The 13,972-nt window shown below is 40.8% G+C and overlaps 1 protein-coding gene across 8 annotated transcripts in view; it reads left to right on the top strand.

The window, feature by feature from the left end:
* The window catches only part of BLM (BLM RecQ like helicase), an 89,961-nt gene that overhangs the window by 4,864 nt on the left and 71,125 nt on the right, over positions 1-13,972 (top strand). For 4 of the 8 annotated variants that reach the window (XM_078326813.1, XM_078326812.1, XM_017973911.5 and 1 more), the window contains exons 2-3: positions 3,830-3,949; positions 10,613-10,691. The exons of 1 other annotated variant lie outside the window; for it this stretch is intronic. The gene's annotated coding sequence lies outside the window, so the exon portion shown is untranslated. Of the gene's footprint in view, positions 1-3,829; positions 3,950-4,937; positions 5,008-10,612; positions 10,692-13,972 lie in introns of all 8 variants that reach the window. 3 more of the 8 variants (XM_054257263.2, XM_002749121.7, XM_078326811.1) reach the window with 2 other exon arrangements.

Genomic DNA, 13,972 nt, shown 5'->3' with positions numbered 1-13,972 from the left:
CAGGTGTGAGCCACTGCACCCAGCCTAATTTTTCTTTTAAAAATATTTTAATATGAGAACCAAGACACATTTGTAAAAATATACATAATTTGGCTAGATGCATTGGTTCACACTTGTAATCCCAGCACTTTAGGAGGCTGAAGCAGGTGGACCACTTAAGGCCAGGAGTTTGAGACCAGCCTGGACAGCATGGTGAAACCCCATCCGTACTAAAATACAAGAAATTAGCTGGGCATGGTGGTACATGTCTGTAATCCCAGCTATTCAGGAGGCTGAGGCAGGAGAATGGCTTGAACCTGGCCAGCAGAGGTTGCAGTGAGCTGAGATCATACAACTGCACTCCAGCCTGGGCAAGAGTGAGAGTATCTCAAAAAAATAAAATGGAAAAAAAAAAAGACATAATTTAAAGAATAATTACAAAGAAATTACAAAGTTCAATTATTAACAATTGTACTGTATCAATAGTAAACATGAAGACCAATTTTAAAATTATAGTTACATATTACCATCTTCCAGATCAAGAAAGGTAGAATATTACCAGGACCTCAGGCGTATACCTTCCTCATCATCCTTCCTCCCTGTGTTAGAGATAACTATTGCCCCAATTATTTATTTATTTATTTTTTTGAGACAGAGTCTCACTCTGTCACTGAGGCTGGTGTGCAATGGTGTGACCTTGGCTTACTGCAACCTCCACCTCGGTTCAAGTGATCTCTTGCCTCATCCTCCTGAGTAGCTGGGACTACAGACGCTGCCACCGCAAATGGCTAATTTTTGTATTTTTAATAGAGACAGCGTTTCACCATGTTGATCAGGCTGGTCTCGAACTCCGTACCTTGTGATCCACCCGCCTCAACCTCCCAAAGTGTTGGGATTACAGGCATGAGCCATCACACCTGGCCTTATTTTATTTTATTTTTTGAGACAGTGTTTTGCTCTTGTTGCCCGCCGTAAAGTGCAGTGGTGCGATCTTGGCTCACTGTAACCTCTGCCTCCCAGGTTCAAGCGATTCTCCTGCCTCAGTCTCCTGAGTAGCTGGGATTATAGGCGCCTGCCACCATGCCCAGCTAATATTTTGTATTTTTAGTAGAGATGGGGTTTCACATGTTGGCCAGGCTGGTCTCAAACTCCTGACCTCAGGTGATCTGCCCTCCTTGTCCTGCCAACATGCTGGGATTACAGCCATGAGCCACTGCACCCAGCCCTATTGTCCCAATTTCTGTGATAATACTTTTCTTGTCTTCATAGTTTGCCCTGAGGTATGCATCTGTAAATAATACAGTTGAAGGCCGGGCGTGGTGGCTCAAGCCTGTAATCCCAGCACTTTGGGAGTCCGAGGCGGGTGGATCACGAGGTCAAGAGATCGAGACCATCCTGGTCAACATGGTGAAACCCCGTCTCTACTAAAAATACAAAAAATTAGCTGGGCATGGTGGCGCATGCCTGTAATCCCAGCTACTCAGGAGGCTGAGGCAGGAGAATTGCCTGAACCCAGGAGGCGGAGGTTGCGGTGAGCTGAGATCGCGCCATTGCACTACAGCCTGGGTAACAAGAGCAAAACTCCGTCTCAAAAAATAATAATAATAATAATAATACAGTTCAGTTTTGTCTGGGTTTGAGCTCTATAAATGAGATGATACTATATGCATTCTACTGTGTCTTTCTAGTTTGCATCATTATGTTTGTGAGATTTTTCCATGTTGTAGATATAATTTTTCTTTTTTTTAATTTAAAAGTAGAGCATGGTAGCTCACTTCTGTAATCCCAGCACTTTGGGAGGCTGCGGAAGAAAGATCTCTAGAGGCCAGGAGTTTGAGACCAGCCTGGCAACAATGGGAGACTTGTCTCTACAAAAAATTTGAAAAAATTAGTTGAGCCTGATGGTATGTACCTGTAGTTCCTGATTCTCAGAGGCTGATGCGGGAGGATCCTTGAGCCTGGGAGTTTGAGGCTTCAGTGAACTAATTGCGCCACTGCATTCTAGCCTGGGAGAGCAAGGCCTTGTCTCTAAAAAAAAATTTTTAATTGTTTTTCTTAACCTTTTAACAGAGTTTTACATGTATAATAGCACATAGCCGCAATGTTGTACAGCAGATCTCTAGAATGCATTCATTTTGCATTACTGAAACTTGATACTTTTTGATTAACAACTCCCCATTTTCCTGAAAGCCCCTGCCCTAGCAACCACTGTGTCCGTCTTTGCTTCTATGAGTTTGACTATTTTAGATACCTCATTGCAGTGGGATCATGCAGTATTTGTCCTCCTGGGACTGGCTTATTTCACCTTGCGTAATGGCTTCAAGGTTCATCTGTGTCATTTCATGTTGCAGGTTTTTCTTTTTTAAAAAAAATTTTTATTATTTAATTTTATTGTACTGTATGTTATTATTTTTCAGATAGGGTTTTGCTCAGCTGTCGAGGCTGGAGTGCACTGGCATGATCATAGCTCACTGCAGCCTTGAACTCCTTTCCTGGGCTCAAGTGATCCTGCCTCAGCCTCCCGAGAAGCTGAGACCACAGAAGTGCGCCACCATGACTGGCTTTTAAATTTTTTATAGATACTGGGTCTCGCTATGTTGCCTAGGCTGGTCTCAAACTCCTGGACTCAAGCGATCTTCCCACCTTGTCCTCCCAAAGTGCTGGGATTACAAGCATGAGCCACAGCGCCGAGTTGATTCTTTTCTCTTTAAAGGCTATTTCATTCTTTTGTGTATACCTCTGCAAAGAAAACTCCATTTCCTCTCTACTCTGTACCCACCTAATAATTCTTCATCCCTGTCACCAAATGTGTGGTGGATTTTTCCTCACAATAGTTCAGTTCTTTAGCAGACACTGGGTGTCCTACATTTAGCTCAGTTCTGATACTAACTGCCAGGAGTTAGTGCAGTCCTCCCTGTCCACCCCCACTCCAGACCCCGGACTTAAGACTGCAGTCACAAATGGTAAGTGTTCCACCTTCAGCTCACAGAACAGTTTCTTTACTAGATATCAGCTTATTGTAAAAGGATACAACTCAGAAGCAGCCAGTAGGAAGAGATGCACAGTGCAAGGTATGCAGGAAGGGGCATGGTGCTTCTAGGCCCTCTCCAGGCACACCAGCCTCCCACCGTCTCTGCATGTTCTCACCAACTCAGGAGCCCCCTGAGCCTCATCCTTCTGGGTTTTTAGGTAGGCCTCCTTACCTAGACATGATTGATTAAATAATTGGCCACTGGCAATTAAGTCAATCTCCAGCCCCTTTGTCCTCCCCGAGGAAGTTTCGTTTGGTTTGGTTGTTTGGAGATGGAGTCTCACCTGTTGCCCAGGCTGGAATGCAGTGGTGTGATCCTGACTGACTGCAACCTCTGCCTGCTGGGTTCAAGAGATTATCATGCCTCAGCCCCTGAGTAGCTGGGATTACAGGCACGCGCCACCATGCCCAGCTAATTTTTTGTATATTTAGTAGAGATGGGGTTTCACCATGTTCACCAGGATGGTCTCGATCTCTTGACCTCGTGATCCACCCGCCTCGGCCTCCCAAAGTGCTGGGATTACAGGCTTGAGCCACCGTGCCCAGCCTAACTTTTCATTCTTTATTCCACTTAATGTCTTCAGGTTCTATGTTGCTGTGAATAACAGGATTTCATTTTTTTTTTTCACTTCAGCTGTCTTGATAGAGTTATAAGGATTTCATTTGTTTTAATGGCTGAATAGTATTCTGTTGTGTATATGTACTTCATCGTTGTTGAACAACTTGGTTGATTCCATGTCTTGGCTATTGTGAATAGTGCTACGATAAGCATGGGAGTGCAAATGTCTCTTTGATATACTGGCATCTTTTCCTTTGCAGAAGCGCTCAGTAGTGAGATTGCTGAATCATATGGTAGGTCTATTTGTAGTTGTTGGAGGAACTTCTGTACGATTCTCCATAGTGGCTGTACTGGTTTACATTCCTGCCAGCAGTGGAAGTGTAAGTTCTCTTTTCTCTTTATCCTCACCAGCATTTATTATTTTCTGTCTTTTTGATAATAGCTATCCTAACTCAGGTAACTCATTTTTTGTGTTTTTTTTTTCTTTAATTTAGATAATTTTTTGTAGAGACGGAGTCTTGCTATATTGTTCAGGCTGGTCCTGAACTCCTGGCCTCAAGCGATCCTCCCACCTCAGCCTCCTAATGTACTAGGATTCAAGGCGTGAGCCACGGTGCCTGGTCCTAATTGTGGTTTTGATTTGCACTATTTTTAAAAACATCTTCTATTATGAATTATTGTATGTTTTATTTCACAGACATAACTTGTACATGAATGAACTAATATAGCAGGCTGAAGCTGTTAACCTTCAGAAAAGCCTGCTTGCAAAATTGGTCCCTGGTTGTGTCTGGGAACTTGGCTTTTGAAACCTTGTCTACACTAATCAGGTTGTTTTGCCCTCTGTAGCCACTAATACCTGTTTCCTTCCTGGAGTCTCAAATTTTGGTGGGAGGAAGGTGCCTAAGTGAACAGCTCCCAATAAGAACCCTAGATTCTGAGTTTCTAGCAGCTACTTTTGGGCAGAAACATTACACACACATAACTGCATTTTCACTGTCAGAGCATGTACTTTCTTAGGAGTTAGAGAGCATTGGAAGCCTACACATGAATTCCTACAGATACTACCTGATGTTTTTTTTTTTTCCCCTTGCTGATCTGGCTGTGTATCCTTAAAGTGTTGATATAATAAATGTTAGCCATAAGTACAGCTGTACCCATGAGGTCTAGCAAAGTATTGAACTTAGCTATTAAATTCCTTCAGAAAAAAAAAGCTGGAATTTTGATTAGAAAGCATGAAGTTATAGATCAATTTGGAGAGAAGTAGCATCTCACTATTGTCTTCCAATGTGAATATGGTCCATATAATTGTTTCCTCCCTCCTTGACTCCTCTTAATGACTTATAATTTTTTTTTCTTTTTTTGAGACAGGATCTTGCTGTGTCACCCAGGCTAGAATGAGAGGTGCAGTAACAGCTTACAATCAACCTCCTGGGCTCAGGTGATCCTCCCACCTCAGCCTCCTAAGTAGCTGGGACTGTAGGCACGTGCCACCATGACCAACTAATTTTTGTATTTTTGTAGAGACAGGGTTTTGCTGTGTTGCCCAGGCTGCTCTGAAACTCCTCAGCTCAAGTGATCCTCCCACCTTGGCCTCCCAAAGTGCTGGGATTATTGGCATGAGCCACTGTGCCCGGCCCAATTTTCTGAATAGATGTCATGGACATAGTTTATTAGATGTAATTTTGGGTATTTAATTTTTTTTTTTGAGACAGGGTCTCACGCTGTCGCCCAGACTAGAGAGCAGTGGCGTAATCTCAGCTCACCACAACCCCTGCCTCCCAGGCTTAAATGATTCTCCTTCCTCAGCCTCCCAAGTAGCTGGGGTTATAGACATGTGCTACTATCGCCCTGCTAATTTTTGTATTTTTAGTAGAGACGGGGTTTCACTATGTTGGCCAGGTTGGTCTTGAACTGCCTTGGCCTCCCAAAGTGCTGGGATTACAGGCATGAGCTACCATGCCTGACTGGGTATTTACATTTTTTATATGTTCGTAAATAAGTTTTCTGACATTTTACTTTTTGTTTGTTGGTGATATAGAAAAACTATTTATTTATTTATTTTTTTGAGACGGAGTTTCGCTCTTGTTACCCAGGCTGGAGGGCAATGGCGCGATCTCGGCTCACCGCAACCTCCGCCTCCTGGGTTCAGGCAATTCTCCTGCCTCAGCCTCCTGAGTAGCTGGGATTACAGGCACGCGCCACCATGCCCAGCTAATTTTTTGTATCTTTAGTAGAGACGGGGTTTCACCATGTTGACCAGGATAGTCTTGATCTCTTGACCTCGTGATCCACCCACCTCGGCCTCCCAAAGTGCTGGGATTACAGGCTTGAGCCATCACACCCGGCCAATTTATTTTTATATATTGACCTTGTCTCCAGCAGTCTTTCTAAACTCACTGTATTAGTTTTCTATAGCTGCTGTAATAAATTACCATTAATGTAGTGGCTTAAAACAACATAGAGTTTGAGAACAGTGGCTCATGCCTGTAATTCCAGCACTTCAGGAGACCAAGATAGGAGGATCACTGGAGCCCAGAATTTCAAGACCAGCCTGGGCAACACAGTGAGCCCTGTCTCTGTTTAAAAATAACAACACGAGGTGGCTTACACCTGTAATCCCAGCACTTTGGGAGGCTGAGGTGGGTGGATCACCTGAGGTCAGGAGTTTGAGACCAGCCTACCAACATGGTAAAACCCTGTCTACTAAATATACAAAAATTAGCCAGGCATGGTGGCACGCACTTGTAATCTCAGCTACTCAAGAGGCTGAGGCAGGAGAATCACTTGAGCTCAGGAGACAGAGGTTGCAGTGAGCCGAGATTGTGCCATTGCACTCCAGCCTGGGCAACATGAGTGAAACTCTCTCAAAAAAAAAAAATAATAAAAACAACAACATAGATTTATTATCTTACAGTTTTGTAGTTCAGACATCTGAATGGGTTTCTTTAGGCTAAAGTCAAGGTGTTGGCAGGCTGAGTTCCTTTCTGGAGCCTCTAGGGCCGAATCCATTTCTTTCCCCTATTCAGCTTTTTGTTTTTTTGTGAGACACAGTCTCACTCTGTCGCCCAGGATGGAGTGCAGTGGCTCAATCTCAGCTGACTGCAACCTCCACCTCCCGGGTTCAAGTGATTCTCCTGCCTCAGACTCCCAAGTAGCTCAGATGCTTTTCAGCTTTTAGAGACTGTTCATATTCCTTGACTCTTGGCTTTCCTCCTCTATTATCAGAGCTAGCAACTTCAAGTCCTCCTCAAGTTGCCATCTCTCTGATCTGTCATCTTATTTCCACTTCCACTTAAAAAGACACTCATGGTTACATTGGGTCCATCTGGTTAGTCCAGGATAATCTTCCTATTTTAAGACTAGTTTATCAGCAGTCTTAATTCCATATGACAGTAATTCACCTTTATCATGTAACCAAGCATATTCACATCCAAGGATCAGGATATAGACATCTTTGGATGGGTGTGGGAGACATGATAGTGGTGGTGGTCACATTATTCTGCCTACTGCAGTCACTTAAGAATTTTTTATTTTTTATTTTTTGTATTTTTAGTAGAGACGGGGTTTCACTATGTTGGCCAGGCTGGTCTCAAACTCCTGACCTCAGGTGATCTGCCCACCTCAGTCTCCCAAAGTGCTGGGATTACAGGCATGAGGTATCACACCTGACTAATTAATACTTCTTAATAATGGTATTTTTTCTCTCTCCTTCTCCCTCCCTCCCTCCCTCCCTTTCTTCTCTCTCTCTCTCTCTCTTGCGCGCGCGCGCATACACACACACACAGAGTAAAGCTAGTATTTTATCTAATAGGAAAATAGTAAAAATAGAGGCATTTTTACTAAGATTGAGAAAAAGGCGAAGATACTCACCAACTCCACCTGTATTTAACATTGTTCTGGGGACTTAGCCAGTGCAGTTAGATAAATCAATTACAGGCACAAGATTTGGAAAATAAAAAATAATACTGTCCCTACTTACAGATGATATGGTAGTGTATCTGGAATGCTGCAGAAAATCAATAATGAAATTACTCAGACAAAAAAGGAATTTTATAAGAATATACAAAAATCAGTAGTCTTCACATACACAAATAACAAGTTCGAATATATAATGGAGGGTAAAATCCCATTTACAGCAACAAGAAAAAGAGAAGGTATTTAGGAATTTAAAAACATGTAAAACCTAAGTGAAGGAATCTTTAAAACACTTCTAAATAACACAAAAGTAGTCTTAAACAAATGAAAAGAAATTGTTTGTTCGTGGGGTGAGGTGGCTCATGTCTGTCATCCTGGCACTTTCAGAGGCCGAGGTGGGTAGATCACAAGGTCAAGAAATCAAGACCATCCTGGCCAACATGGTGAAGCCCCGTCTCTATGAAAATACAAAAATTAGCCAGGCATGGTGGTACACATCTGTAACTCCAGCTACTTGGGAGGCTGAGGCAGGAGAATTGCTTAAACCCAGGAGGCAGAAGTTGCAGTGAGCCGAGATTGAGCCATTGCACTCCAGCCTGGCGACAGAGCAAGATTCCATCTCAAAAAAAGAAAAAAAAGAAATAATTTCTTCTAGGATAGGACAACAACATCATAGAAGGGCCAGCTATACCTAAGTTAATATATAAATTTAATACAGTATCAATATCAACAGGGTTTTTTTTTTCCTGGAGCTAGGCAAGTTGATTCTTAAGTTCATATAGAAAAATAAACATACAAGAATAGCTAGGAAAACACTGAGAAGAGCTACAAAGAGAAAGTAGACTTCCAGATATTGTAACATACAAAATTTCTATCATGAAAATATTGTGGTATAGACCAATGGTATAGAAGAGAAAGTCAAGAAATTGTCTCCTAAACACATAAAGAAATGTAGCATATGATAAGGATGGTTCTGAATTTATTAGGGCAGAGATGGACTTTTTAATAAATAGTGCTGGGACAACTCATTAGCTATATATATATTTTTTTTTGGAGACAGAGTTTCCCTCTTGTTGCCCAGGCTGGAGTGCAGTGGCGCAATCTCAGCTCACCGCAACTTCTGCCTCCTGGATTTAAGTGATTCTCCTGCCTCAGCCTCCTGAGTATCTGGGATTACAGGTGCACTACCATGCTGAGCTAATTTTGTATTTTTAGTAGCGATGGGGTTTCTTCATGTTGGTCAGGCTGGCCTCGAACTCTCGACCTCATTTGATCTGCCCACCTTGGCCTCCCAAAGTGCTAGGATTACAGACGGGAGCCACTGCACCCAGCCTAATTTTTTTTAAAGTGCCTACCAGAAGAATGCATAGATGAATTTTCTGTAACCTGGATGTAAGGAAAGACAATAAAAGAGGGGGGGAAATGGGCTACTTTAAAAAACAAACTCTTGATTACAAAAATGAAAAACACCATAAGCAAATTTAAAAGCTAGGTAAGAAACTAGGAAAAAAATTTGCAGAATACATTTTAAAGACCTACTGTCCGCAGTCTAAATTGAGAGAAAAAAAATACTAACATTTGATTTTTAAAAGACAGAATATATGAGCAGATACAATTTTTAAAAAAGATTTAAAACCATCCTTAAATATATGAAGAAAACATTCAATGTTACCTAAAATAGGAAGTGTAAATTTAAAGCTGCACTGAAATACTATTTCTCACCTATCAGCTCTGCACTAATTAGAAATCTTCACAAGACGCGCCATCGGTGAGGCTGTGAGGAATGCAAACTTGTAAAACCCCCTTTGAGGGAGAATTTGGCAATCCAGCAAACTGCACATGCATATCCCCTTTGACTCAGCCATCCTACTTGTAGGAATATTCCCGAAAGATACATTTTCTTTTTTTTTTTTTTTAATTTTGAGACAGGGTCTTGTCTTGCTCTGTTGCCCAGGCTGAAGTGCAGTAGTGTGATCTTGGCTCACTGCAGCCTCAAACTCCCAGGCTCAATTGATCCACCTCGGCCTCTGGAGTAACTGGGACCACAAGTGCATGCCACCACTCCTGACTAACTTAAAAAAAATTTATTTATAGAGATGGAGTCTCATCATATTGCCTAAGCTGGTCTTGAACTCCTGGACTCAAGCAGTCCTGCCTTGGCCTCCCAAATTACTGTGATGACAGGTGTGAGGCGCCATGCCCGGCCTTATGTTTTCAACCATAGGGAAATATGAATGCACAAAGTTATTTGTTGCAGCATTATTTGTAACTGTAAAATATCGGAGAATACCTTAAACGTCCATACAGGAAATTTGTTGGCAAATATCTACACAATGGAGTACTGTTCAGCTATAAAGAAGAATGAGGAAAATCTTTACGAATGGGTATAGAGTGATTTCTAAGATATAAATGGAAAGAGTATATACAGTGTGCTATGTTTTATGTAAGAAAGAAGGGAAAATATGAGACTCTAACGTCTCCTCATTTTTGCAAAAAGAAAAACAGGAAAGATAAATCAGAAATTATCTAAATTGATAACTCACAGGGGGTGGACGGCAAAGGATGGAGTGGGGAGAACACTTCACTGTGGGGAAAAACAGACTTTTATGTAGTTTTAACTTTTAGAACTATGTAAATGTTTTCTGTATTCAAAAATCAAATCCACAAGAACAGTACAAACACAAACTAATAAATTTATTCCAATTGATTAATGTAATCATTCAAATACATTGATCATTAATGTGATCAAACCACAAAGGTGAGGTGGGCCTGACCAATCAAGTCATATGTACCCTAATCTACAGAGAGAAATGCAATGGAATTTTGAACTCTTCTTAGTAGGTTTGTTTTTTTAGTGACAGGAGTGTAACAACTTGAAATTACTTCCTGTAGTTTCAGATTGAATAAATGAGTAAATATATGATGGGTTTTTTTCCCATTAGTTTTATGATAGATGGATAGATCAATGGATATATAGATGTAGATGTAAAAATAGATAGATGGGTTTATATCTCCTACATCTGTCTACTAAAAGGACCTAGGAGCAATAATATGCAAGTAGTAATGATTGTATCTAGTGCTCAGGTCTTAGATTTTAAATTTTTTTTTTTTTTTTTTTTTATTAAAAGACATCAAGGCTGTTTGGTGAAATGGTGATTATGTGGCTGAAGCAGGGAAAGTAGACGAAGACCGTGAACGTTGTGCCAGGTAATAAGAAAGTGCCTGATGGGAACTTTAAAGGACACTGGAACCAATGGGTTAAAGAAGAAAACAAGAGACATTAAGTACGTTTTGAGACAAATGAAAATGAAAAATGCAATATGCCAGAACTCATGGAATACAGTGAAAGCAGTACTAGCAAGGAAATTTATAGCTACAAATGCTTACATTAGAAAAGAAAATCTCAAATCAACAACCTAACTTTACATTTAAAGGAACTGAAAAAAGAACAAACCAAACCCAAAGCTAGCAGAAGAAAGGAAATAATAAAGATTAGGGCAGAGATAAACAAAATAGAGAATAGAAAAACAGCAGAGAAATTGACAAAACAGAATTGATTCTTTGAAAAATCAAAAAATTGATAAAACTTTAGCCAGATGAACTAAGAAAAAATAACACAAATTACTAAAATCAGATGTAAACAAGGGAACATTATGACTGATTTACAGAAGTAAAAACACGTACAAGAGAATACTATGAGCGATTGTATGCTGACAAATTTGATAACATAAATGAAATGGATAAATCCTCAAAACACATAACCACCAAGACTGAATCATGAAGAAACAGAAAATCTGAACAGACCTGTAACTAGTGTGGAGATTGAATTAGTAATCAGGAATCACCCAATAAAAGCCCAGGGCCAGATGGCCTCGCTGGTTATTTCTAACCAATATTTAAAGGAGAATTAACCCCAGTTTTCCTCAGACTCTTCCAATTAATGATATGCTTGATAAAGGATTAATACCCAGAATATATAAAGAACTCCTCAGCACTTTGGGAGGCTGAGGAGGGAGAGTTTTTTGAGCCTAGGAGTTGGAGACCAGCCTGGGCAACATGGTGAAACCCTGTCTCCATAAAAAATTTAAAAATTGGCCAGGTGTGGTGGTACACTGCTGTGGTCCCAGCTACTCAGGAGGCTGAGGTGGGAGGATCACTTGAGCTCGGGAGGTCAAGGCTGCTGTGAGCTGTTGCACTCCAGCCTGGGTGACAGAGTGAGACCCTGTCTTAAAACAAAACACTCCTACAGTTCAACAAATAACCCATTTAGCAAATGGGGAAAGGACTTGAATAGATACTTCACCAGAGAAGTTACACAAATGGTCAAAACGCACATGAAAAGATGCCCATTATCGCTAATCATTAGAGAAAGACAAATCAAAACCAGGGGATAAGACCTCACACCTGTTAGAATGTCTATTATAAAACAAAACAAAAAACAACCAGAAAATAACAAATGTTGCTGAGGATGTGGAAAAATGGGAAGCCTTGTGCATTATTTATAGTATGGTGGTACCCTTAAAAATTAAAAATAAAATTACCATATTGTTCAGCAAGTCTCAAAAAGATATTTGTATACCTGGGTCCATAATAGCATTAGTCACGATAGCCAAAAGGTGGAAGCAACCCTAATGTCCTTGAATGGGTAAGCAAAATGTGGTACATATCTGTAGTTTGATATTATTCAGCCTTAGAAAGGAAGGAGCCTGGCATGGTGACTTGCACCTGTAATCCCAGCTACTCCTGGAGGCAGAGGTGGGAGGATCATTTGAGCTCACGAGTTTGAGGCTGCATTGATCTCTTATCTTGCCACTGCACACAAAAGGAAGGAAATTCTGACACATGTCACAGCATAGGTAAAGCTTGAGGACATTGTGCTGAGTGAAATTAGTCAGTCAAATTTCACTGGCTAGTACTGTTTGATTCCCCTTATAATATGAATACAGTGTGATTCCCATACTTTCAGTCTGCTGATGGCTATTGGTTTTTTTATAATCTGGAAATATCTTTATTTTTTGTTGCTTTTTAAATAATAGCTTTATTGGTCAAAAGGCAAATACTGTTTGATTCCCCTTATAATATGAATACAGTGTGATTCCCATACTTTTGAGTCTGCTGATGGCTAACTATTGGTTTTTTTATAATCTGGAAATATCTTTATTTTTTTTTTGTTGCTTTTTAAATAATAGCTTTCTTGGTTTTAAATTTTTATTTATTTTTTTGAGACAGGGTCTCACTCTGTCATCCAGGCTAGAGTGTAATGGTGAAATCACAGCTCACCACAGCCTCGACCTCCAGGTTGAACAGTCCTCCCACCTCAGCTTCCCAAGTAGCTGGGACAATAGGCATCCACCATTCATGGCTAATCTTTTGTGTTTTTGGTAGAGACAGGGTTTCACCATGTTGCCCAGGCTGGTCTCCAACGCCTGGGCTCAAGCAATCCCTCCAGCTCAACCTACCAAAGGGCTGGGATTACAGGCATGAGCTACTGTGCCCGGCTGAGTGACAGCTCTATTGAAATACATTGCACATATAATATTCACCCATTAAACTGTACAATCCACTGGCTTTGAATATATTCACAGAGTTGTGCAACCATCACCACAGTCAATGTTAGAACATTTTCATCAGCCCACAGAGAAACCTGATTACCCCTTGCCATCATCCCCAGATTCTCTCATCTTTCCCAACCCTAGGCAATCACTGACTGCTCTGTATCCATGGATATGCCTATTCTTAAACATTTCATATAAATGGAATCATACACTAGTTCATCTTTTGTGACTGGATTCTTCCACTTAACATAATGATTTCAAGGCTCATTATTGTAGCATTTGTCAGTACCATATTCTTTTGTGTGGCCAAATATTTTGTTGAATGGATATACACATATTATTTATCCATTCATCAGTTGATAGACATTTGAATGGTTTCCAAATTTGGCTATTGTGAATAATTCTATGAACGTTTGTGTACAACTATTTGTTTTGAATACCCATTTTTCACTCTTTTGCATATATAGCTAGGAGTGAAATTTCTGGGTTACATGCTGATATAGTTTGCCTGTGTCCCCACTCAGATCTCATCTTGAATTGTGGCTCTCATAATCCCCATGTGTCATGGGAGGGACCCAGTGGGAGGTAATTGAATCATGGGGGTGGGTGTTTCCCATGTTGTTCTTGTGAGAGTAAGTCTTATGAGATTTGATGGTTTCATAAACGGCTGTTCCCCTGCACACACTTTCTTGCTTGCTGCCATGTAAGATGTGCCTTTGCTCCTCCTCTGCTTTCTGCCATGATTTTGAGGCCTCCCCAGCCATGTGGAACTGTGAGTCCATTAAACCTCTTTATAAATTACCCACTCTCAGGTATATCTTGATAGCAGTATGAAAATGGACTAATACCTGTGGTGACTCTGTTTCTCTTTTTGAGGTACCACCTGACTAATACATGTAGTGACTCTGTTTCTCTTTTTGAGGTACTGTTTTC

The sequence above is a fragment of the Callithrix jacchus genome, chromosome 6 (assembly GCF_049354715.1).
Source record: "Callithrix jacchus isolate 240 chromosome 6, calJac240_pri, whole genome shotgun sequence".
NCBI classification, from domain to species: Eukaryota; Metazoa; Chordata; class Mammalia; order Primates; family Cebidae; genus Callithrix; species Callithrix jacchus.
This window is presented reverse-complemented; position numbering and strand designations above follow the sequence as displayed.